At 49.0% G+C, this 25,708-nt stretch overlaps 1 protein-coding gene across 2 annotated transcripts in view; it reads right to left on the minus strand.

The window, feature by feature from the left end:
* Positions 1-25,708, minus strand: part of COL24A1 (collagen type XXIV alpha 1 chain) — a 395,453-nt gene that overhangs the window by 332,446 nt on the left and 37,299 nt on the right. The gene's annotated exons all lie outside the window — the stretch shown is intronic.

Below are 25,708 nucleotides of genomic sequence, written 5' to 3' on the forward strand. Positions count from 1 at the left end.
GGGATAGAACCCATGACCTCAGTGCTGTGAGGCAGTAATGTAACCATTACACCATCCGTACTGCCCGTATATATAACACATGGTGGGAATATGACCCATGAACTCAGCGCTGTGAGGCAGTAATGTAACCATTACACCGTCCGTACTGCCCCGTATATATATAACACATGGTGGGAATAGAACCCATGACCTCAGCGCTGTGAGGCAGTAATGCTAACCATTACACCGTCCGTGCTGCCCCGTATATATTACACATGGTGGGAATAGAACCCATGACCTCAGTGCTGTGAGGCAGTAATGTAACCACTACACCATCCGTACTGCCCCGTATATATAACACATGGTGGGGATAGAACCCATGACCTCAGTGCTGTGAGGCAGTAATGCTAACCATTACACCATCCGTACTGCCCGTATATATAACACATGGTGGGAATAGAACCCATGACCTCAGCGCTGTGAGGCAGTAATGCTAACCATTACACCATCAGTACTGCCCCGTATATATAACACATGGTGGGAATAGAACCCATGACCTCAGTGCTGTGAGGAAGTAATGTAACCATTACACCGTCCATACTGCCCAGTATATATAACACATGGTGGGAACAGAACCCATGACCACCTGTGAGGCAGTAATACTAATAATTACACCATCCGTACTGCCCCGTATATATAACACATGGTGGGGATAGAACCCATGACCTCAGCGCTGTGAGGCAGTAATGTAACCATTACACCATCCGTACTGCCCGGTATATATAACACATGGTGGGGATAGAACCCATGACCTCAGTGCTGTGAGGCAGTAATGCTGACCATTACACCATCCATACTGCCCTGTATATATAACACATGGTGGGGATAGAACCCATGACCTCAGTGCTGTGAGGCAGTAATGCTAACCATTACACCATCTGTACTGCCCCGTATATATAACACATGGTGGGGATATAACCCATGACCTCAGCAGTGTGAGGCAGTAATGCTAACCATTACACCATCTGTACTGGGTAGCATATGTACCTGTTACTGGTATATAGGCGAAGGTACAGCAAAGCCACCTGCAAAATCTTATCCCATTGTCAGTGGAGCCTGGAAACATCCATTGTCCTCAACAACTGTGCTCCCCGCGGCAGCCCCTCCCTGGTGTGCTTCCCGCGGCAGGCCCTCCCTGGCGTGTTCCCCGCGGCAGCCCCTCCCTGGTGTGCTCCCCATGGCAACCCCTCCCTGGTGTGCTCCCCGCGTCAGCCCCTCCCTGGTGTGCTCCCCGTGGCAGCCCCTCCCTGGTGTGCTCCCCGTGGCAGCCCCTCCCTAGTGTGCTTCCCGCGGCAGCCCCTCCCTGGTGTGCTCCCCACGGCAGCCCCTCCCTGTTGTGCTCCCCGCGGCTGCCTCGTCCCGGTTTACTTCCTTCCTAGGTCCATGTTGATGGTTAAAGTATGAAAAGTGCAGGAAGCACACCAGGGAGAGGAAGCCGCGGGAAGTACACCAGGGAGAGGAAGCCGCGGGAAGCACACCAGGGAGAGGCAGCCGTGGGAAGCACACCAGGGAGAGGCAGCCGCGGGAAGCACACCAGGGAGAGGCAGCCGCGGGAAGCACACCAGGGAGAGGCAGCCGCGGGAAGCACACCAGGGAGAGGCAGCTGCGGGAAGCACACCAGGGAGAGGCAGCCGCGGGAAGCACACCAGGGAGAGGCAGCCGCGGGAAGCACACCAGGGAGAGGCAGCCGCCTGATGCACACCAGGGAGAGGCAGCTGCGGGAAGCACACCAGGGAGAGGCAGCCGCGGGAAGCACACCAGGGAGAGGCAGCCGCGGGAAGCACACCAGGGAGAGGCAGCCGCGGGAAGCACACCAGGGAGAGGCAGCCGCAGGAAGCACACCAGGGAGAGGCAGCCGCGTGAAGCACATCAGGGAGAGGCAGCCGCGTGAAGCACATCAGGGAGAGGCAGTGCCGAATTTCCCATTAGGCACGTGAGGCACTGGCCTAGGGGCGGCATATGTTTGGGGGCGGCACTTGGATGCTTCTGTTGCTGCTGTCAGCCTGAAATGTACCAGTAACTGCACAATATCCACTGTACTGTTCCATATTCCATCTTGTATAGAGTGTACATGGGTAGGGCATGCAGATACTGTCCCTGTAATCTGTCCTACTTACTTATTCTATTCTATCAAATGAGGGCTTATAAATAATCAATAAAAATAATACAATTAGGCGGGGGGGGGGCATTATTGTTGTGCCTACGGGCGCCCTCACTCCTAAATCCGCCCCTGGGGAGAGGCAGCAGCGGGAAGCACATCAGAGAGAGGCCACCTACAGTAAAATCTGGATCTTGGATAGAGGCATCTTCTACAGCAAACCCTAATGCAGGGGTATATACCTACATACTGCAATGAGGCCTACAAATGTAGGAAATACCAAAGCTTATTCCCAATGTAGGCCCAGCCCTAGGGTTACCTCTCCTGCAGGCCTAGATGGCCCTCTACACAGAAAGACACCTTGTATGTAGTTAGCAGGGTGTGTGTGTGTGTGTGTGGGGGGGGGGGGTCTGGGCATCCACAGCAGATCTGCAAGTGGTAACAAGTCATGACCTTTTGCTCTGGTCAGAGCCCCATAAAACACTTCGCTGTCAGATACCATTATCTGCTGCCACATGTTCGGATATTTCCCAGCCATTCCTCAACTGTGTACTGGTCGCTGCATGTATCCCATTATAACGGGGCGGGCACACCACTGGGCATAGCACTTACCGATCCAGCCATCTCCTGCACATACACTGCTGTTCAAACGCTTCGGTCACTTAGATTTCCTTATTTTTTAATGAAAATCACTGTATTTTTTCAATGAAGATAGAAATACATGCTCAGTGGTTCCCACACGGTGTGCCTAGGCAGCCTGGTGTGCCACGGGACACTGGCAGGGGTGCCTTGGATTGGTGGTCTAAGACAAATTCATAATATTTATTGGCAAAGCAATAGAAAAAAACAGAGAGTTGGTGGCAGCAAATCATGAAATATTTGGGCAAACAACTTATCTGGTTCCTCGCTACATAACTGATCAGAAAGATGACACACACACACACACACACACACACACACACACACACATATATATATATACACAAATAAATTTTATATTTTTTCTAAATTTATCAACAAGACACTTTTGATCTAGGGGTGGCGTAAAAATATTCTGATATTCTAAGGCGCCGTGGATCAAACAGGAATATCTACGTAGGTGTATCGAGGCCCATTCCAGTAACCATCCCTCCAGTGTTCTAACGGTACATAGGGCAAGATATAATAGAGTGCGATTTTTAGACTTTTGCTAATTTTTTCACGGCCGAATTCGCATGGTTTCCATAAATCGCTCATTTAATAGAATGCAAATTCTGGTAAAAATCGCACATTCTGACCTGTATTTTTTTCGCATCCAAATGTTTTCCCATTATAAAAGTATACAACTCGCAAATTTAATAGGGTGCGATTTTTGGTAGACGTCCCTCCCTCCTGAGCATAACTAGCCCAAGGCTCATTAAGCCAGACCAGGTTCCAAAAATACAGAGGACAAAAAGTGTAGGGGTCCCTCGTATTTCTGAAACCAGCCTCGGACTCTTGGATGGGTCCGGATTCCAAAAATATGTCATGCCACAGTAGGAGGACACTTTTTACATGGGCACCATGGCTGGTCAGCCCTGGACGGGGTACCTGGAAGAGTGGGGAACCCCCCAATAAAGGTATTACCCCCCAGGCTTCGCCCGGGGCTGTCCACATCACTACTGGGTGGTGGACGCGGGCTGATACGTGTAAAACAAGAAGACAAACATTGCTTTTTACAGGTGAACTACAAGTCAATCAGGGGAAGCCACTCCATGGAGATGTACAGAGCCAACCAAGGCTGGGTGCTTGTATAGCGCTGTGACAGCAGGGATCACGCTGACATTAGCGAGGACGAAGCCAACTCACCCCCGCTGTCATTGCGGAGACAGTCAGCGCTGGGACCTGTAATATTACTGTATGTATATTAAAGTTATACTCTTCTCTGCGTCTGTTCTTATTCACATTATTTTTACAGGTGAACTACAAGTCCAAGGGGGCCCATTAATGACCTGCATGCTGGGACTTGTGGTTCTCTAAGTCCCAGCACATGGGGAGGTTTGCTAGGACTTCTAGTTTACCTGTAAAAAGCACTGGTTTTTTTTTTATTTACGTGTATTAGCCCGGCGTCCACCACCCAGGGTCGCCGGGGACAGCCCCGGGCTTCAGCTCTGGATAGGTGAAGCCTGGGGGAGGACCCCTTTATTGGGGGGTCCCCACTCCCCCAGGTACCCCATCCAGGGCTGACCAGCCATGGTGCGCATGGTACGGCCGAAGGACCTTAAATAAAAAGTGTAGACACCGCGGGCTGTTGGAGCCCGGTGCTGGTTCTGAAAATACGGGGTCCCCCAGTTATTTTTGGAACCCGGAACAGTCCAAGAGTCTGGGGCTGGTTTCAGAAATATGGGCGACCCCTACACCTTTTGTCCCCCGTATTTTTGGATCCAGGTCCGGCTCAATTGGCCCCTTATGCTCAGGAGGGGGATACCGCAACATTTTTTTCATGACTAAAAAACATCGCACCATATCGTATTTTTTTCCACAAATTCGCATCTCATTAAATAGTCAAATTCTTCCCAAAAAATGCGATTTGAAAAATGCGATAAGGTGCAAAAATCACATCCAATTAAATCTCGTCCATTGTGGTTGCTAATCGCGTTAGAAGACTAATAGATTATTAGAAAACCCTTGAAAACCCTTGTGCAATTATGTTAGCACAGCTGAAAATCGGTTAACTCATTAGAGAAGCTACAAAACTGGCCTTCCTTTGAGCTAGTTGAGTATCTGGAGCATCACATTTGTGGGTTCTATGATATTTTCAAAATGGGAAGAAAAAAATAACTTTCATGTGAAACTCAACAGTCTATTCTTGGTCTTCGAAATGAAGGCTATTCCATGTGTTGCGGTGCCTACTGTGGCACAAAGAGAAACGGTAGGCTGATGTAGACAGGTGGTCAGGCGTGAGCCCGTAGCCAGGACCGCCGGTTAGGATGGCCACAGCGGATGCTACTCTAACTCTGTTGAGTCCCTGAGGCAGATGGTAAACCCCTGCAGAGCTTGGCTTCACCTGTGGCCGCCGCGTCCGAAGGAGCGAGTTAGGCCCGACCCCGATGCAGCCAGGTCTTATGAATTGACAAGGGGTAAACGATCGCCAAAGGGTACACAATTGGACTGCTAACTACCGGGCCTAGCTGGGAGTAGACCCCTGACTGCCGGCACCAGGCCAAACCGGGATGCGACCAAGTCGCAGACACAAGTAAAAGGGAAGAGGAGTCCCCAGCAGGCTATGCCCCAGGTACAGCGACTCCTCAAAACCAGGATAGGAATAGAGGACACTCCCTGCTAGAAAGATACTATAGAAAGATAAATGAGAAAGAACCTGGGAACAAGTAGGATACAATAGAGGAAGATAACAAGAATGTACCCACAGAAGGGCTCGACCACGGCGGGCCACTGGAGATGGATGGAAGAGAAAGAGAATGAACCCACGGAGGGGCACGGCCACGGCAGACCACTGAAAATAGAGAGTAAGACCGAGGCTCCACTGGAGCACTTACGTGACCCACGAAAGATGGAGACAGTGGGCCAAACGCAGGCTCAGGCTGAAGCAGGTCTTCTGGCTGCAGACAGGATTCCGAACAGGACACTCCACGGAAGGCTGGGGAAGCAGACACTGGAAGCAAAGGGAACTGGACGAGAACAGTGGGCTGGGAAGCCCAGGGGACCGGAGTGCAGAGTAATCTGCAAAGCTGGGCAGAAAGCTTGTGGCTCACAAAGCTTACAGCTATAACCGGCGTCTGTGCCCAGCAGACGCCGGCTATTTATTTGAATTTCGCGCCGCCTGACTGACGTCAGGCGCGCGCGTCATCTGCCGCCGGGCGGAAGCTCGAGGAAGTTTCCATAGCAACGTACCGGGCTTGAGACGCTGCCGGGCAACGTCCCCGGCCGCGTCACTGAGTGCAGCATCCGCCGTCCGTCCGGGTGCACTACAACCCGGGCGGCGGCGCGCAACACCATGTGAGAAATTGCCAAGAAACTGAACATTTCCTAGAACGGTGTGTACTACTCCCTTCAGAGAATGGCACAAACAGGCTTTAACCAGAGTAGAAAGAGCAGTCGGAGGCCCCGGTACACAACTGAGCAAGAAGACATTAGAGTCTAGTTTGAGAAACAGATGCCTCACAGGTGCTCAACTAGCAGCTTCATTAAATGGTATCTGTAAAACACCAGTGTCAATGTCTGAAGTGAAGAGGTGACTCAGGGATGGTGGCCTTAATGAAATATATTGTGTTTATAGGTCATCCTTAGGGCGAGTTAAACGTGCTACAGGTTCCAGATTTCCTGACACAGAATCCTGGGAAACGGCAGCACATACACATCTATACAATCTCCCCAGAGCCCAATGCCTGCGCTTTGTGGTTCATGTTCTGCTCCTCATACAATACAGGGAGTAAAACATCTCTTCTGCAACCAAGGCAATTAGCATAAATGGGAAATTTCCAGCCTCCAAACCACACAGAAAACCCAGCAGCCTCTATTCCCTGCGCAGGAGAGTGACCAATAAGCAGATAACGTTCTGCTAGACGCCTGGACCACCCACTTGCCGTAACAGTGTAATATAAGGTAACACTACATTTCCCCAGCTGACGGCGTGTGATTGGTCAGATCGCACGGTCTCTATCTGCAGTAACGTATTAGCACTGCTGGTTCTGCTTTGCAGGTGCCGTATAGGTTATCCAACACTGGTCGTTAAGCAGCGGTCATTCACTGCTTACTGATCGGTTTAATACCACCCCGCCGAACGACCGCTGACATCACGCACCCTCCCCTAATAAAGGTATATCCGGACTGGTGCTGACGTCACACACCCTCCCCTAATACAGGTATATCTGGCCTGGTGCTGACATCACACACCCTCCCCTAATACAGGCAGATCCGGCCTGGTGCTGACGTCACACACCCTCCCCTAATACAGGCATATCCGACCTGGTGCTGACGTCACACACCCTCCCCTAATACAGGCAGATCCGGCCTGGTGCTGACATCACACACCCTCCCCTAATACAGGTGATATTTCTTTATTTAGAACTTGCAACAGAAAGACATAAACATTTCATACAGAAAAACGAGTACATGCGATTATACATGAGCCCCTTTTCTTGCGTAAAAACATTGTCCATGAAAAGACCGTATAAAGTCCACTTACATCGGTCTTAGAATTAAAAGAAAAGAAAAGCGGGCTTATCACATGAATAATACACAATACATCAGCTGGAAACATAATGAATCATACAATATCACATAACACAACAAACTTATTTACATGCGGTATTTACAACTGCATGCAAGAGGAAATGATCTGGTGCTACAGGTATATGTAAAACCGCATATTTGTGTAATGTACGTCTAAGGGAGTGAAAGGATAGCAAAGCCACAAGCCAGAGAGACTACCGAAAGTCAGCCGCCCACTCAAGGGGGCCGAAGATGGCGCCACAGCCTGGCCCATCTCCCGGCCTCCATCCGGCGTCTCTCCAGATCCCTCAATTTCCACACCTCGTGCAAAATGTCAGTAACCACCACCACACAGGGGAGGACTTTCTGCCTAATGGATACCTGACACCGTGCATTCCACGTGAAATATCTAACAACTATGCTGACTAAGAACAAAGTGGATAACTCAAACCGACCCGGATGCTTGAACGCCCCATAGGCCCACTCCGGGTAACTGAGCCCCGAAAGGCACGGGATTCCCAAGGCCCTGGAAACACCCTTGTAAACCTCCACATTGAAGGGACACCTGAGCAAGAAATGGTCCATAGTCTCCTCCTCCCCCAGACACTCCTCCCGTGGACAACCACGATCATCGGCATTTCTATGCTTCAGGTTTCCCCTCACGTAAAGCCTCCCGTGGAAGGAGAGCCAGGCAATGTCTTGATATTTCAGAGGGATCCTCCCAGAATTAACCAGGGCCAGCCCCTCCGATGACAAATTACCCGGGCAGTCCCTCAGTGACAGCTGTTCCCGGAAGTGGGACTGCAAAACCTTCTTCTCCAGCTCCCTTCTAGAAGAACCTTTGACTGTTCCCGCCTCCAGGCCCCACTGCCTTGTCACTTTCAAGACAGGAGCCACGTAGGCCGGGAGGTATCCACGGCGGACTCGCAGACTTTTAACACTCCCTCCCTCTAACCATGCGTTGAGGAAAGGAGACACCCAGACTCTGAAGCCTTCTACCCATCGAGGAGGAGCCTCTAATTGGAGGCTTGACAGATGTAATTTAATAAAGGTCATCAAAAAGAATAGCACTGGGTTGACCATACCCAGGCCTCCTTCCCTCCTCAACCTGTAGGTGACAGTCCTCTTGATCAGATTCAGTTTGTTTCCCCAGAGCATCTGAAAAAACAAAGCATAAATCTTTGCCCATCTCGACTCTGGCAAAAGGCACACATAGCTGACGTACAAGAACACAGGGATCAGGTAAGTCTTGATCAGGTCCACCCTTTCCCTGAGAGACAGCTTCCACCTCTTCCAGCGCTCTACCTTCTGGCCGGCCTCTACCAGTCTGGAATCCCAATTTCGCGTGGCATAATCGCCCGGGCCAAATTCGATGCCTAAGACTTTGATCACCTGGCTCGCCCGGGGGAGACCATCCGGAAGGTCAAATTCCTGGCCCTCCTCCCCCATCCAGAAAACCTCACTCTTGTCCTGATTGACCAGGGAACCCGACGCCATCGAGTATTCCTGGATGGCCGATACCACCGCATCCGCCTCTGACGGATCCGACAGGATGACGGTGACATCGTCCGCGTAGGCCACTGCCTCCAGCGAATGCTCCGGGCTCAGCTGGACTCCCCTCACAATGCCACCCTCCAGCCTTCTAATGAAGGGATCGATGGCAAAAACATACAGGAGGGGGCTTAGAGGGCAGCCCTGCCGAACACCCGAATTCACTGAAAAGGTCGGACCTACCCAACCATTCACAAGAGGGAAGCTCTCGGCTTGCCTGTAGATTACCCGCAGCCAATTTACCACCCTCACTGGGAGGCCATACCTAGCCAGTAGAGCCCACAGGTATTCGTGGTTTACCCTGTCAAAAGCCTTTGCCTGATCCAACGCCAGCAGGTACTTTCCCCACTTCTCAGCCCTGCACCGCTCCACGGCCTCCCGGATGCCAAGGACAGCACTAAAAGTGCTCCTGCCTTTCACAGTGCAGTGCTGAGAAGGCGAAAGCAAAGACTCGGAAACCTCCATCAGTCTGTTAAAGAGCACCTTTGCCAGAATCTTCCTATCCGTATCGAGAAGGGCGATGGGGCGCCAGTTCTCAACACGGGACGGGTCCCTCCCTTTGGAGAGCAAGATAAGGGCAGACAATCTCATGGAAGGAGGGAGCAGGCCCTCACCCAGGCACTCATTAAATACTTCCACGAGACGAGGGGCCAAGAGGTCACAGAAACACTTAAAGAATTCGGAGGTTAACCCATCCGGACCCGGGGCCTTTTTCATAGACAAGGAGCCTATGGCCTTCTTGACCTCGTCCACCGTTATCTCCTCACCAAGGGAATCAAGAGCACTACCATGACTCTCGAGACCTGGCATCTCCAAAAGAAACCGTTCCATCTTCTCTCTGATAGGCGGCTTCTCAGATAGAAGGTCGGAGTAGAAGGATTGCACAACTCCCAGGATGCCCTCCCGATCCTCGCGGAGGACACCCTGGCCATCATACAACCCTCTCACCTCCTTACAGTCAACCGAACTCCTGCAATTCTGGTAGGGATCAGGTGAGTGGTATTTCCCATAATCCCTTTCCAAAATCAAAGAAGCATATCGGTTGTACTGGTACTCCTTCATCTGAGCTTTCACCCGGGAGATTTCCCCACCATCACCCTGCTCAGAGATCAGGAAATCTAATTTCTTTCTCAAGGCACAGTAGACACGGTTCCTGACCAAGTTCTCTCTGGCTACGAGGTCGCGAAAAAAGCTGCGAGTCCTTTTTTACATACCTCCCACCACTCAGACCTGTTCCAACCCGCCTCCAAAAGTGACTCCTGAGATTGAAAGAAGTCCCTGAAGGACTGTCTAACCTCTTCCCTCTCAAGGAGTTTGGAGTTCAAGCGCCAAAGGCCCCGGCCTTTCTGAGGCGTTCAAGGACACACACAGACAAACGTGATCGGAGAACTCTACCGGCCTCAGCTTGGGAACCGAGGTTTTCGAGCTCTCCTTAACAAAAACCCTATCTATTCTACTCCTACAACTACCTCTATGATAGGTGAACCCCGTGAGGTCTGGGGAGTGTCGAACGTGCACATCCACCAGACCCGACTGTCTAATCATACTCACTAGAAAGAGGGAGTCGTAGCCCAGAGTAGCCCTTGACCCTCCCCTGTCTTTGGGCCTAATTATGGTGTTAAAATCACCGCCAAAGACTATCTGCCGGGCTACGAAGAGATACGGTTTTATCTCTCTGAAAAGACACTTCCTGTCCCACTTAGTCTGGGGCCCATAGATATTAATAAGCCTCAGGTCGTGCCCTTTCAGATTGACATCCAAAACCATACACCTGCCTACTTGTACCTCGATGACTCGCTGGATGGTAACTTCGGTGGTAAAAAGAATCCCCAGCCCTCCGTACGGCTCGGCAGCCAGAGACCAGAAGGACGGCCCACGCCTCCACTCGGTTTTTGCCTTGTGAATATCCGCGAGCCGCCTCAATCTGGTCTCCTGCAAAAAAACAAAATCTACATTTAAAGAATTGAAAAAATCATAAGCTAACTGCCGAGCACGCACGGACAAGATAGATGCCACATTGTGTGTGGCAAATCTTATGGGCTGGGGGGCCATCCTTCAGAGCCACCGAGCGTAGGGACCAGATCACTTCCTCTTCACACGCTTTTCCTGAAGGTCCTCATCCGACCCCCACCTCTTAACACTGACCCCCGGGCCGACATCCTCCTCCTCCACAATCGGCAGGATATCATCTTCCACCACCTCTACTACCTCGACAACCTTCTTGACTTCCTCAAGAACCCCCTTGTCAGGAACACCGCCCCCAGACACCTGAGCCAGCGATGCCCCCAGAGGTATACCCTGAGGAGTGTAGTCGACCACCACGGGAGGACCTGGGTCGACATGAGGACCGATGAGGTTAGAGCCACCAGGATCCGGATCGGGGACAGCGCCAGACAGGGGAGGCCCCGTGACGCCTACCTGGCCGCCACCCTGTCCCAGCTGAACCACCGGTCCCGTTACCTTCTGCTCCACCAGCACATCCTCCACCTCATCCGCCCTCAATTGAGGCGCCAAGTCCTCCACCGTGCATACTTTTTTCTGAACCTCAGAAGCGGTATTTTTCAGGAAGGACCTACACTTCAGGACAAAGGGCTCTACCCCCACGTTTGCTTTCTCCTGGGCAAGGCTGGGCTGCTCATCCACCTTTCTTTTCTTCCTCAGCCTCTGCCTCTTTGGCCTCAGCACAAGACCGCCGTCCGCCTCTTTCACCACATCCCCTTCCCCCTCTGCCTCCTCTTCACTTGCCAGGGAGAAGAAGCTGTTTGACAGGCTAATCTGCTTGTCCGCCTTATCCTTCTTATTCTTTCCCTTCCCTTTCCCCACCAGCTGGAAAGGGGCATCTTCCACTCCGCTCTTCCGAGCCACCACCCTATCAGACACACCAGAGGGTCCCTCCACCACCCTCTGCAACTGGGAGGTCAGAGCCGACAGGGGGCCAGGATTGGGCTGTTGGGGCCCCACGGAAAGGCCCGACTGGATCACGACTCCAGCCGACACCACCGACGGAGCCCCCACCAGCCCACCCTCCACCTCCACTGCCGCCCCCTCCATCTCCCTGTCTAAAGAGGTGTTGTGGAAAGCCATCGGGCAGCTAGAAAAGGCATGGCCATCATCCCCACACAAATTACAAACTATTTTGTCGCAATCTTTGGCCAAATGCCCGAGGCTATTACATCTTGAACACTTCTGGCTTGGACAGTCACGACTATAGTGACGAAAGTCCCCACACCTGTGACACTCTCTGGGCTGACCGGGGTAAAAGCACTGCACCCTATCCTTGCCTATGAATGCAGCTGACGGTATGTGGCAACCTTCCCTTAAATTCGCATAGACCGCCCATGCTCCACCCCACACATCCCTAGCCCCCGGGACCTTCTCTAAAGGGGATAAAAGCTTCGCCCCATGCCTCTGCAGCCAGAAACAAATATCCGATGGGCTCAGGGACTCATTCCGGACAAGTACATTCACTTTAACTCTTTCTTGTCTGGTTATGGCATAGGCCTTAAATTTATTCCACCAGTCGTTATGCTTCACCTCCCCCCACTTGGACCAGAACTTTTGTAAACCGTAGTATGTCATGAAGCTGATATCAAACTCAGGGGCGCCTACCGGGTGTATACATGCAAAGAAATCCTCTTTCTTAAAGCCCAGAAGAAAGAGCCTATCTAGAACATCAGCAGAGGTGGGAGTTAGTCCCTCTGTCACCCACTTTAACTGGACGGCATTCCTCCTCTTTGCCGGCTGTCCCCACGTAGGCTTGGGCCTGGATGTCTCCACACGCACCGGACCTGCAGACAGAACTCCAGCGTAAGAAGCCACAGGCGGCACTACCACCGGTGCTACAGAAGACACCGGTGCCGCAGGGGTCACAGGAGCCGCTGAGGTCACAGTGCGCACAGGAGGCACCACCCGTACCGCCATACTGGGTCCACCGGCACCCCTAGTCAATCGCCTTTCACCTTCCCCTTTCTTCTGTTTTTCCTTAACAGTGGCACCATCGCCCGTACCCTCAATCCTAACTTTGTCCCCAAACACGGTCTCAACTATTACCCCTTTAACCGCGGGCTGGACCTCCATCTCCTCTGATTGTGATACTGGACCCGGCACTCCCTCCCCCTCCAGTACCCTGATGTGGTCATAGAGAGAGTTCTCCCCTTCCGATCCCGTTTCCACCACATCTGACCCCCTGTTAGGGGGAAGTCCCGCGCTCTCTGCCACTTCTTTACCCTGTAGTTCAGCTATTCTTAATCTCAGTACATCCTTCTCATTATTATTAACTTTTAATTCCGTTTGCAGTTCTTGGATCAACGCATTGAGCACCGGTCTCTTGGTGCTGAAGGCGTTGTTCCTATCCTTCTTTTTAATCGTAATTTTGTTCAGCAGTCTAATAGACCTAATTTCCAGAGTCAGCAGTCTGGATTGCAAGTCCTGTATACACACAAAAGTCTCATCCACAGGCTGGCCTATCTCCATGGCAACGGCTGCACCAGCCCCCTCCCCTGTGCTGGCATCTCCATTCACCAGCTCCCCTTTATCAGACACTGCACACTGCACATCATTCTCTGATGCAGGCACAGTACACTGCCTCACGGCAATTGCAGGAGTCATTGGGCAGTTTATTATGACCCCTACTTCCAGGGCTCTCTGGGCACCCTCCTCCCCCGCCAGAGTTCCCCCGCCATCACACACAGACTTCAGAGCCGGCTCGGGGGCGGTGACGTCACCCGCCGACCAACTACACCCGGCGCCATCTTTACTTACACGGCCCGGGCTCACAGGCGCCACCTCGCCGCCTCCTCCCGCCGCATCCACGGAGCCATCAGACACCCTCCCTGCCGCCTGCTTCACTTCGTCAGCCGCTTGAACTTCAGCCGCAGATGACGCCTCCCCGCTCGCTCGGTCTCCTTCTCTGACGTCACCCGCCGAGACCCGCGAGCTGGCCGCATCTGCAGACAGGGACGCCAGCGCATCGCCGCCGGTCAGACTCCTGTCCGGGGCCGCAGGTCTCACACCATTCTCCACAGCCTGCACCTCACTCCTCTCCACTTGCGCCGGACCGGCCGCCATCTCGGGCCCTGAAGTCAGCTCCACCTCAGCCTGCACTTGGGCAGCAGGTACCATAGTAGGGGGCACAAGCACCGCAGTTACATTAGCATCAACAGCCACAGTCTTGTTAGAGTCAGTACTCACAGGCAGCGCGCCATCCTTCTCCTCCCCCACCAATAAAGCCATATTCCCCGCAGATGTACCTTTAGAGTCACTGGTCACACTAGGCACTTCTCCAAACACTGTGGGCCCGGCATCCATCACAGCCGACCCACTCCCGCAGGAAAGTTCTCTGCCACCTGGGGGTCCTGCAGCAGGCACTTGGGGCTCACCTGCCACTGAGGCCAAAACCAGTACAGGCTGTAGCTTAGGTGGGGGGATAAGCGGCCTTCCGCTGGGTAGGATCAAGCTGACTTGAGAAGCTTTCACAGGATCTTGCCCATCCGAGTAGCTGGAACTTTCATCTGAATCACTCAGAGGGGCCCGTCCCGAGCTCTCCCCCTTAGTCATCACCAAAACCCCCTTTCGGCTACCTGCCCCCGATGGCATTGGGGCTAGGCCCGGACTGGGCCCGGCAGCCGGGGGGCTCTCCTGGGCAGCAGCCCCAGGAGGCTCCATAGCACTGGGGATAAATCCTCTAATCAAGTCCCAGGCTTTTCGGCCTACTCTGGAAGTCAGGAGCTCAGCTAACACACAGCTCCTCCCCTAATACAGGTATATCCGGCCTGGTGCTGACATCACACACCCTCCCCTAATACAGGTGTATACGACCTATCTGTTATGTATACAGGGGGATAACGGCCTCTAGGTCCGCAGTCATTGAGCTCACACAAAATGGTCCAGGAAATGAGTTTGTCATGTTTTTTTTAATCAATTTATAGCTTATAGTATGTGTACCTCAAATTAGTGTAAGAAGTGTCACTTTAGCACCCACATGTACTGGGAACGGTAACGTATGAGAACACCCAAATAACTCTTTATTTTGACCATATGGTTTCAGGGGCCTTGTTCAGAATCAGAATGGCCTAATGCAGCGGTTGGGGCTTGCACCAGCCAGGTAAATGTGTCCGGCCTAGGTAGGTGCCACAGGTGGGACTGGCACGCTTACACTCCTGCTGCATGGCTGACCTGGGCCTTTGCCCAGTACTCCCGGCAGTTTTCTGGTAATCTGTGTGTAACAGAAGAACTTCCTACGGCAGCAGAGTGATCAGACCGGTGGCAGTCCTGGCTAGCCTGGAGCAGGACCACAGCCCCAACACTTCCTCTGATATGAAGCCATCACTGTCATACGTCGCAGATGCTTATACTGGAATCCCTAGAGCCAGGACGGGGAGGGCAGCACAGGCCTCAGTATGTCGCCCCGGGCCTTCTGCACTGTAATTGCACAGTAATTGTGTACAAGGCGCAGCTTCCTGCCTTCCCCGCAGCTAGCTTTGGCAGTGCACAAGGGCGACCTCCGCGGACGGCTGGCACACACGCTACTCTCCGTGATCAGCAACAGCCGCTTGGCTCGGCATGAATGAGATCTTCTCCTTAAATAACCCAAAATACTACACCATCAAACAAACAACAATATATTCTCACAAAAACACACATGGAAAACTACATATCAGAAACAGGAGATAGACAACTATTTTCGGTTAACTACAAATTCCATAAATTTGGCAACAAAACGGGCAGGTTGCTGTCCAATCTTTTAAAAGGCTCAAGGAAACCCGCAATTGTACACCCCCTCCGCACCCCACAAGACACTATGACAACTTCTAACACAGAAATAGCACAGGTGATGCAATCATTTTACAAAGATCTCTACTCCTCGCCCAACTCAGACTCCCAATCCCAAATACTGCCACCCATAGACCCTCCCGAACACCCAGTACACCCATCTCCCTTATGGAACACCATAAACTTTCCTGTAATCTCGCCAAGTAGCTCTTCTCTCCTTACTTGCCCTATAACCGCCAAAGAGGTAGAGACAGTTATCAAACAATGAAAGCCCAATAAAGCCCCAAGCCCAGACGGCTATTGCGGAACATTTTACAAAGGTATGGCTCCACATGTAACCCCAATTCTTGTTGATGTGTTCAACTCTATTCTCGCTTCAGATACTCCGCCTCTCCACTTCAATTCAGCTATTATCAAAATTCTCCCTAAACCCGGTAGGGATCTCTCACAACCAGGCTCCTATCGCCCAATTTCTCTACTAAATTTTGACTACAAAATTCTTACTAAGATCATTGCAGATCGCCTTAAAACGATCCTCCCCTCCATAATACACACGGATCAGACCGGTTTTATCTCAGGTCGTCACTCCAACACTAATGTCCGTAAAGTCATTGCCTCCCTAGCCCAACTACAATCCCCTCCCCCCCCCCCCCCCCCCCACTAGACCACCTCATCCTTTCATTAGATGCTGAGAAAGCTTTTGATCTAGTAGAATGGCCCCATCTATACCACACACTCCACTGTTTTGGCTTCCCCCCAGCCTTTATCCGAACACTTCGTACTATATATCACAACCCCCTATCCCAAGTCTCATGCAACGGGCTGCTTTCTGACCCCTTTCAAATTGAGAGAGGCACGAGGCAAGGCTGCCCTTTATCTCCCTTACTTTTTGCAATAGCGCTAGAACCCCTCGCAATGGCCCTTCGCTCCTCCCCTCTGTACAGGGGGATTCAAATAGGTCACTGTGAACTTAAGGTTTCCCTTTTTGCAGACGATATGTTATTATTTATATCAAACCCCACTATCTCGATACAGGAAATCCTTTGGCTTATCCAGGAATTTGGTTCTACCTCAGGATATAAAATAAATCCCTCCAAATCGGAACTACTTCCAATCCTACCCACAAACACTCCCACACCAGCCTCCCTGTAATCCCTCCTCTTCAAACTGAACAGTTCACACTTCAAATACCTAGGACTACAGATCCCCAATAATATTAATAAACTTTATGACTTAAACTTTTGCACCACTATAAACAAGATCATAACCCAATTGCAGGGCTTGCAGGACCTCCCAATATCCCTACTTGGCAGAATTGCTGTCATAAAATCTGTTATTTTCCCTAAACTCCTATATGTAATGCAACTGTTGCCCTTCTGTCTTTCCCTCTCGGACGACGGGAGACTCAGGAAGGCGATTACCCACTTTATATGGCGAGGGAAGAAGCCAAAAATCTCATTCCACAAATTGACAATGGACAAGATAAATGGGGGGGTTCATGTCCCTAACTTCAATCTGTACTCTATGTCAATCTTGGCAAGATGTGCTATAGATTGGATACTAAACAAAAACATCTACACTGACATCACCCTGGAATCAGAGATCTTCCGTTCATTTTCTCTCAATGCCCTACTTCACACCAAGAAAGCTCTCATACCGCCACGCGTACTCTCACACCCTCTGTTTCATGATATGTACCTCAATTGGGTCAAGTTACATAAGAAGATGAAGACAGACCACACCACAACACCATATGTATCTTTATGGGACAACCCATCTTTCCCTCCTTCCCTGTCTAACTCCTTTTTCCTCCAGTGGAAAGCTAAGGGACTATGTGCGGCGAACCAAATGTTTGACCCGGGAGGAACACCATTAACATTCAATAACTTAAAGGAAATGTATGACCTTCCCAACACACAATTTTACATGTTTCTTCAGGCACGACACTATGTTTCCTCCCTCCATATACAAACATCCACAGCCCCTCCCTCATCGCAACTTATGGGACTATGTCAGAAATGGATATCAAAACCATGCAAATTGAAACATATATATGACATACTAATAACCCCGCCTTCCAAATCGTTTCTAAACACTCTATTACTATCTTGGAAAGCAGATATCCCCACTATCACGACAACAGACACATTCATACACAAATTCCCATCGATACAAAAAATATTGGGCTCGGTGTATCTCCAAGAAGTACACATTAAGACTGTACACAGAGCGTACATGTCTCCATCTGTCCGTGCTCGCTTCGATCCATCTATTGACGCGTCATGCCTCCGGTGTGGGAGATCGAAGGCCGACTTCTTCCACTGCTTCCGGGACTGCCCAAAAATAAGGCGTTTTTGGCATAAGGTATATCTTTTTATTAACACCAGTTTCTCATTGACCCTGACCCCATCCCCTACTGCGAGCCTATGTTTAGATTATTCTGAATGGTTTAGCTCTCCAAAAACGAAACCTCTATTTTATATGTTCACAATGTTATTCACGATTGCCAAGAAGCTCATTTTAAAACACTGGACGGTGAAAACCGCTCCCTCTATGTTACAGCTACATAATATGATGCTTCAACACCTATATTATGATCGGAAATCATGGTTATTGAGGACGGTAAATGCCTCACATACCTTTGACCTCAAATGGAATCCATATATAGCCACACTCAGTGCGGATCTTAAAGATAAGATCATTACCTCTTTTGACATTAGTGACTGGTCAACCCTGACCAGCCCACCTACTACTGCGTAGTTTATCCAATGGCTTAAGTTAGACACATATGAGCTTCGGGAATACAACTCCCCATCCATCTAAAACTTATAAAATGTCTATGTTGTTATGTGCTTAGAAGTTTATTATATATGTACTAAATATTCTTCTTATTCTTGTACATCCTCAAATACTACATTCTTTATTCCCTCCCCCCCCCCTCTTTTTTCCTTCTTTCCTTCTCTCTCCTCTCTTTCCCCTTCCTTAATACTAGAATAGTCGACACATCACAAATCGCATGGTTATAGTTGAAAAGCTTCACACATCTATGTGGCCTACCGTTTTTATAAACGATCTGGATGTTTTGTTGTAATGACCCAATATGGTCAAGGTTAACATGTTCATTGTTTTCGACCATTGTGATTATTATATTGTGTCTTTCCCTGTAAAAAAATTTCAAAACTCAATAAAAATGTTATTAAAAAAAAAAAAAAATGTTCATAAAAAAAAAAAAAATAACCCAAAATACAAACTACAAACAAGCAGACGCTAAACCGTTTCAATCTGCTAAATTACAAAACTATGACAATGCCGGGAGGTGCCGGAGATTGCAAAGTGTGTGCCCATGGCTTGTAGTGTCCGACATCTGCGCTAGTCCGATGGGCGCTTCATGACACATAACATTGGTCCTACAAAGACATTCATATCTGTACTGCCCACGCACCTATATGGGTGCCCAGACCTGGTGCCATCGGACACTGGCAAAGTGTCACTACTGGACGGCGAGCTGCAGTGGGGGAGGTGCAGAATTGGGGGGTAGCAGATGGGAATAGGAATGGTGCTTTCTCGTAACCTCCAATGAGGCTGGACGACCGATGCGATGGGGAACCCTGATAATGAAGACTAATACCCCTTTTCCACTTGCAGTCCGGGGTCATACCCGGGAATGTGTTCCCGGATGCTTCCCGGGACACTACCCGGGAATGCACCCTTTCACACTGCAGTCAGACCTGGGATTGACCTGGGACAGCCCCATTCACATTGATCCCGGGAAATCCTGGGTGACTGCCTGTCACACCCCCTCCGGCACAGCTCCAGGCTCCTCAGCGGCACAGGTCGCTGCAGGGAGCTTCGGTTTTTGCGGTCTGGCGTTCCGGAATTTGATCCAGTGCCAGTTTTTCCTGGGCTGCCCACAGCCACACGAGCCGCTATCAGCAGCAGAGGACGTATAGCGGTGGCTGCAGCTCGCCATGAGCTGTCTCTCCCCCCTGAGGGTGTGCGCTCCGTGCCGCTCGGACAACGGGCGCCGCCTGGGTCTCTGGCTGGCCAATGTGCAGAGCTGGTGCACGGAGGAGAAGCTATCAGCAGCAGCAGATTCTGGGGTAGCGTAAAAGTCCCACGGGACCATTCACACTGACCGTATCCCGTGTTGATTCCGGGTCCTACCCAGGTAAGGACCTGGGTAGAGATTCCGGATTGCTGAACACGGGATATTCCTCAAAGACCCTTTCACACTGCACTAAATCCCGGGTTGATGCACGTTCATGTGCAAAAACCCGGGATATTTTTGCAAGTGGAAAAGGGGTATTAGCAGAGCCAGCACCTGATTGGTTAATTGGTGACTACAATTTATACCTTTTACAGATTCGCCATGTGGCATGTAATAGGGAAATAACCAGCATTGGTGCAGCCATATGGAGACTGGTCGGAGGAACACACTAGGGTGAATTGTAATAGGGTGAGAGAATCCGAAAGCGAGAGATTTGGCAAAACCAGTGTGATTTTGCAGTGTAAATGATTGCCGCTTTAATAAAACTGGAGATTTCTTACCAAATCTCTCACTTTCGGATTCTCTCATCCTATTACATGTCACCCATGGTGTCAATCAATGAAGCCGTTGTTGGAGAAGTGTTTATAAAGCAGATGTAAGACACCGTCCGCATTCTCCACCTGGTCTTACTGAAACGCGTAGGAACTGACACATCACACAAGGCATTGGTGAGACCACACTTGGAGTATTGTGTTCAGTTCTGGGCACCGCACCTTAGGAAGGACATAAATGACTTGGAACAGGTGCAGAGAAGGGCGACTAAGCTAGTAACAGGTCTGGAATCTCTAGAATACAAAGATAGGTTATACCAGGCTGAATATGTTCTCACTGGAGAAACGGAGGCTGAGAGGTGATATGATTACTATGTACATATACAGGATTGGGAATCATATGGAACTGGGAGATGATTGGTCACTAACAGGCCTATACTTAGGACACGCGGGCATGTACTGAGGCTCGAGGAAAGGAAATTCCGTACTGAATTAATAAGAGGATTCTTCACCATTAGAGCAGTAACATTCTGGAATTCATTGCCGGTGGGGTGGTTACAGCAACTACTGTTACTGAAATCAAATCAAAACTGGATGCGTTCCTGGCCACTAAGGGAATCCTACAGATATGACTTACTCACGTCAGTAGTTACAGGTCAGATAGGGTGAACTTGATGGACTAACATCTTATTTCAGCCTTAATTACTATGTTACTATATATACAGACAGCTCTGCCACCAGGGTACATTGGCACCGAGAACCCTGACCACGTACAACACTATAATGACAGCATGAGACTGGCCCATGTCTACTCCACAACGTCCGCATTAGTAGAAAACGCACCCCTGGCGGCAGCGGCGCTCTCCCACTGGGGACTGGTCTCTCAGCACAACATACACACGTTACCTCACAGACATTGGGGTAGCTGGGTAATACCGCCATGTGCCAACACATCCTTGCCCATGTACTGAGTGATCTGATTTACAGGACTCACCAGCCGTTATAGTCATGCGCTACTCACAGTATATACCAGTACGGCACAGTATATACCAGTACAGGTCAGTATATACCAGTACGGCACATTATATACCAGTACGGCACAGTATATACATGTACAGGTCAGTATATAACAGTACAGGTCAGTATATACCAGTATGGCACAGTATATACCAGTATAGGTCAGTATATACCAGTACGGCACATTATATACCAGTACAGGTCAGTATATACCAGTACAGGTCAGTATATACCAGTACGGCACAGTATACACCAGTACGGCACATTATATACCAGTATAGGTCAGTATATACCAGTAAGGGACAGTATATACCAGTACAGGTCAGTATATACCAGTACGGCACATTATATACCAGTACGGCACAGTATATACCAGTACGGCACAGTATATACCAGTATAGGTCAGTATATACCAGTACGGCACAGTATATACCAGTACGGCACAGTATATACCAGTATAGGTCAGTATATACCAGTACAGCACAGTATATACCAGTACGGCACAGTATATACCAGTACAGCACAGTATATACCAGTACGGCACAGTATACACCAGTACAGCACAGTATATACCAGTATAGGTCAGTATATACCGGTATGGCACAGTATATACCAGTACGGCACAGTATATACCAGTATAGGTCAGTATATACCAGTACAGCACAGTATATACCAGTACAGCACAGTATATACCAGTATAGGTCAGTATATACCAGTACAGCACAGTATATACCAGTACGGCACAGTATATACCAGTACGGCACAGTATATACCAGTACGGCACAGTATACACCAGTACGGCACAGTATACACCAGTACGGCACAGTATATACCAGTACGGCACAGTATATACCAGTATAGGTCAGTATATACCAGTACGGCACAGTATATACCAGTATAGGTCAGTATATACCAGTACGGCACAGTATATACCAGTACGGCACAGTATATACCAGTATAGGTCAGTATATACCAGTACAGCACAGTATATACCAGTACAGCACAGTATATACCAGTATAGGTCAGTATATACCAGTACGGCACAGTATATACCAGTATGGCACAGTATATACCAGTATAGGTCAGTATATACCAGTACAGCACAGTATATACCAGTATGGCACAGTATATACCAGTACAGCACAGTATATACCAGTACGGCACAGTATACACCAGTACGGCACAGTATATACCAGTATAGGTCAGTATATACCGGTATGGCACAGTATATACCAGTACGGCACAGTATATACCAGTATAGGTCAGTATATACCAGTACAGCACAGTATATACCAGTATAGGTCAGTATATACCAGTACGGCACAGTATATACCAGTACGGCACAGTATATACCAGTATAGGTCAGTATATACCAGTACAGCACAGTATATACCAGTACGGCACAGTATATACCAGTACAGCACAGTATATACCAGTACGGCACAGTATACACCAGTACGGCACAGTATATACCAGTATAGGTCAGTATATACCGGTATGGCACAGTATATACCAGTACGGCACAGTATATACCAGTATAGGTCAGTATATACCAGTACAGCACAGTATATACCAGTACAGCACAGTATATACCAGTATAGGTCAGTATATACCAGTACAGCACAGTATATACCAGTACGGCACAGTATATACCAGTACGGCACAGTATATACCAGTACGGCACAGTATACACCAGTACGGCACAGTATACACCAGTACGGCACAGTATATACCAGTACGGCACAGTATATACCAGTATAGGTCAGTATATACCAGTACGGCACAGTATATACCAGTATAGGTCAGTATATACCAGTACGGCACAGTATATACCAGTATGGCACAGTATATACCAGTATAGGTCAGTATATACCAGTACAGCACAGTATATACCAGTACAGCACAGTATATACCAGTATAGGTCAGTATATACCAGTACGGCACAGTATATACCAGTATGGCACAGTATATACCAGTGCGGCACAGTATATACCAGTATAGGTCAGTATATACCAGTACGGCACAGTATATACCAGTACGGCACAGTATATACCAGTACAGCACAGTATATACCAGTATAGGTCAGTATATACCAGTACAGCACAGTATATACCAGTACAGCACAGTATATACCAGTACAGCACAGTATATACCAGTATGGCACAGTATATACCAGTATAGGTCAGTATATACCAGTATAGGTCAGTATATACCAGTACGGCACAGTATATACCAGTACCGCACAGTATATACCAGTACGGCACAGTATATACCAGTACGGCACAGTATATACCAGTATAGGTCAGTATATACCAGTACAGCACAGTATATACCAGTATAGGTCAGTATATACCAGTACGGCACAGTATATACCAGTACGGCACAGTATATACCAGTACGGCACAGTATATACCAGTACGGTACAGTATATACCAGTATAGGTCAGTATATACCAGTATAGGTCAGTATATACCAGTACGGCACAGTATATACCAGTACGGCACAGTATATACCAGTACGGCACAGTATATACCAGTATAGGACAGTATATACCAGTACAGCACAGTATATACCAGTATAGGTCAGTATATACCAGTACAGCACAGTATATACCAGTATGGCACAGTATATACCAGTACAGCACAGTATTTACCAGTACAGCACAGTATATACCAGTACAGCACAGTATATACCGGTATAGGTCAGTATATACCAGTACAGGACAGTATATACCAGTACGTCACAGTATATACCAGTATAGGTCAGTATATACCAGTACAGCACAGTATATACCAGTACAGCACAGTATATACCAGTATGGCACAGTATATACCAGTATAGGTCAGTATATACCAGTATAGGTCAGTATATACCAGTACAGCACAGTATATACCAGTATAGGTCAGTATATACCAGTACAGCACAGTATATACCAGTATGGCACAGTATATACCAGTATAGGTCAGTATATACCAGTACAGCACAGTATATACCAGAAACAATATGTACAATGCTCAACTATTTAACATAGAATCCGTATACTTCCAGACGTCAGACGCTCGCTCCCACCCCACAATATACACTCAGCTTACTACACAGAGCCACAGTGACTTGTACATCTGTCCATAAACACTGGGTGGAAGCCAAAGGAGCTAAATATAGGCTGCAGGAAATGGGTGTTAGAGATGTGACAGAGCACCCGTATTACTGACCCACACTGATCTCCGTGCGTTCCCATATATATATAGTCCTCCAAAGAAAAGGCACTCCAATCGCATTCAAAAAGACTTTTAGTAAATGGATATCACCGAATACATTGTATTTTCGGGGTCAGCGCCCCTTCTTCAAGGTATAATCCACAACTGGAAACAACAGAGTAACTATATATATATATATTTTTTTTTTTTGAGATATAGGACCGGCACTCCCAGCTTGATTGTGAACAGTGCCCTCACAGCTTCAAGGAAAGCGGGATACACAGGAACAGGGGTGCGGCACTCAGCACTTACAATATCAGAAACGACAGTACAGTGTCTTGTAATATATATATATATATATATATATATATATATATATATATATTTTACACACACACACACACACACACACACACACACACACACACGCACGCACACCGTATGGAGACGGACAGCAAATAGATCAGAGAATAGAACCTTCCAGATAACAGTGAATAGGGCAAATAGGCCACTGGGTGCCAGGATGCAGAAGATGGCACCATACTTGTGTTCACTCTAGGATTGTTCTAGGGCAGGGCGCAGACCACCGGGCAGGGCGCAGACACCGGGCAGGGCTTTTTTTTTATTTTTAAGCGGGAGGGCCCATTTTATATTAGACATTTACATTAGAAACAAACAAACAAAAAATTATATCAATAAAATTGCACACTAATATTACGCCAATTAAACATTGTCATACTCTGCTATGCCCATTACATATTCTGTCATAGTGACAATAACACATTATGGCACACACTGTAATGCCTCTTACACATTATACCACACACCATAATACCCATTACACATTATGACAAACACCAAAAGTTCTCAGCAACATGTCAGCACGGTGGGGGGGGGGGGGGGGGTGTCTGAGTCTATCAGTGGCTCTTGTCATGTTTCCAGTTTGACTCCTACTACCCGATGCCACCGGATGTGGACGTACTGGTGGAAAGTTATTTCACTCCTGGATGCCTCTTCCAGTACAAGGTCCTACCATTTGGTTTGCATGGAACACCAGCCACGTTTCAATGGGCAAGGAACATAGTTGGACAGGGCCCGATGAAACCCAGATATTGATTGAGGCCTATGGCCAGGTCACAGCTGAGAACCTTCCTGGGATTGGTAGGTTACGATCAGCAGTTTATCTGAAACTTTGCTACCAGAGCGGCTCCATAGACAGAGCTGCTGTTCCACTAGCCCGGATTGGAGCAGTCTCACAGAGACATTATGGCTTCGTCTGGTCCCGTGCACCTCTCCGGTACTGCAG

Source organism: Crinia signifera, chromosome 8 (assembly GCF_055691185.1).
Source record: "Crinia signifera chromosome 8, ASM5569118v1, whole genome shotgun sequence".
In the NCBI taxonomy this organism is placed as follows: domain Eukaryota; kingdom Metazoa; phylum Chordata; class Amphibia; order Anura; family Myobatrachidae; genus Crinia; species Crinia signifera.